Source organism: Natator depressus, chromosome 7 (assembly GCF_965152275.1).
Source record: "Natator depressus isolate rNatDep1 chromosome 7, rNatDep2.hap1, whole genome shotgun sequence".
In the NCBI taxonomy this organism is placed as follows: Eukaryota; Metazoa; Chordata; order Testudines; family Cheloniidae; genus Natator; species Natator depressus.
The window spans coordinates 33,275,928-33,277,935 of record NC_134240.1 but is presented as its reverse complement, the minus strand read 5'-3'; the positions used below and the strand labels follow the sequence as shown (position 1 = coordinate 33,277,935).

Here is a 2,008-nt window from a genome sequence, read left to right as displayed (position 1 = left end):
GAGCGGCGCTAGCTGTGAGGGTGGGCGTGCGTCTCCCACCGCCCCCGCGCTGGCCACACCGGTGCTTCTGTCTGGGAAACGTATGTCGGGGTGGGGTCGGTGTTTTTTTCACACGCCTGACCAACAAAAGTTTTACTGACAGCAGTGCTCGTGTAGACGTAGCCTCAGTGAAATGCAACCCAAACTCTGTTTCAATTACTTTTATGTGGAGTACTAAAATACTGGTTTTGCTTATTTATTTATTCCTTGAGTGCCTGGGAGCCCGAGTGAGGGGGGCGGCCCCCATGGTTCCAACGCAGAACAAAAAGACACAGACGGCTTACGTACAGATCCGGTCTGACACTCCCTCAGTAACAGCCTGCTGGTTATCTGCAGAATGCCCGTCATCTCTCAGCTGTGTGGAGCGAAGATCAATAATCTTGCAGAGCCTCCCATCCTCCCTTGTGCCCTTTACACCAAGACACAAACCTCTCTTTCCTCTTTCTCTAAATTGTCTCTCTTCTGTGCTGGGACTACAGACTTGTTGGGGTCGGGTGTACAGGCTCAGGCACTTGAGCAGGGTAAATATCAGGGCTTAATTCTTCCCAGGGCTGAGCCCCAGGACATCTAGGCTTGGCAGTTGACAGTTCTGGCATTTCGGGGCTTGCTGCATCAACGATGAATGTAAAAAAAAAATTGCTTGAGTCATGTGTGCTGCAGGGGGCGCGAGCAGGGCACCGAGTCTAAACTTGCAACGATAGGGTTAGCAACCCGATGTCGTCGGCACGTTGCAGCGAAGGGGCCGGCTTCATGCAAATAGAGAGTATCTTTCAGGCAGAGAAACGAGAGACAAGGCGACAGCTAACAAGCTGGAGGAATTTATTCGTTTTGAAGCTGAATTTTCAGGCAGGAGGCGGTTTGGTTTGACTGGTAAAAAGGGAGCGCTAAGGCAAAGGAAGTAGGATTAGATTTGAAGCGGTCAAAGAATTACTATAGCGGTAGTGGCGCTCAGTGGCATTTGTCACTGTCACGTAGAGAGACGTAGGAATGGGAGGGCTGCATAATAGTTGAACGAAAAAGTATCGCTTCTCGGCCTTTTGGCTAAGATCAAGTGTAGTATCTGTTCTTATCAGTTTAATATCTGATACGTCCTCTATCTGAGGACTATATATTAAATGGATTTTGGAACAGGGAGATGGAATAGGAGCTTGCTCCATCCACTCCAGCATCGACCTGGTATTGCAGTACCTCCGGGAACGGTGCACCTCCCCCCTGGGGAAACTATGGTGGTTGAAAAACAGAATCAGTTGAACTCTGCTATTTAAACGATCCTTACAACAGTTTCGTTCTCAAGCATTCAGTCTTTTGGCTTCTTTATCACAGGTTCTGTTGTAATTTTGTGAGTCCGGAGAGGTGAGCTTTTTCTGTGACTCTACTTTGCGCAGTGAGTACTTTCAACAGGAGGAGGCATGAATAAGGGTTTATCAGGGAGATACTTCTTTATATACATGTGACATTCAATATTATAAAAAAATAATTGCATTATGATTATATAGACAGGTCCTATTCTTCTCCCCACCCAACAGATGGTCTATGTGTTTCGGTTTGTAAGCTCAAGTGAAGGCAGTAGGTGTGGTACTGCACCCAGGGGCCCCAATCCTCTGTAATAGACGTTCAAAACACTCATATTTAACTTCTGGTTCCTACGATGTGGCTTGGGACAGGACACTTCAGGTGGCTGCCCCTTTCAAATTGCTCTGCAGAGCGAACATTAAACTATTTACTTCCTCTCCGAGGAGTGTACATTATGCAGTGTTTGTGACGTGCTTCACAGCTGTGAAGTGCTCAGTGTTACTCTTCTGTGAAAGGTTTCAGAGGGGTAGCCCTGTGAGTCTGTATCAGCAAAACAAGGAGGAGTCAACGAGAAACTGCAGCGCTGGAATTAATTTGCAAACTTGACACCATCAAATTAGGCCTGAATAAAGACTGGGAGTGGCTGGGTCACTACAACAAGTAATTTCCCCTCTGT

At 47.3% G+C, this 2,008-nt stretch overlaps 1 non-coding gene across 1 annotated transcript; it reads left to right on the top strand.

The window, feature by feature from the left end:
* Window positions 1-1,060: 1,060 nt before the first annotated feature.
* LOC141991757 (U2 spliceosomal RNA) lies at window positions 1,061-1,249 on the top strand. Its single transcript, XR_012640450.1, has one exon. It is a non-coding gene; the product is annotated as a U2 spliceosomal RNA (small nuclear RNA).
* Window positions 1,250-2,008: the final 759 nt, after the last annotated feature.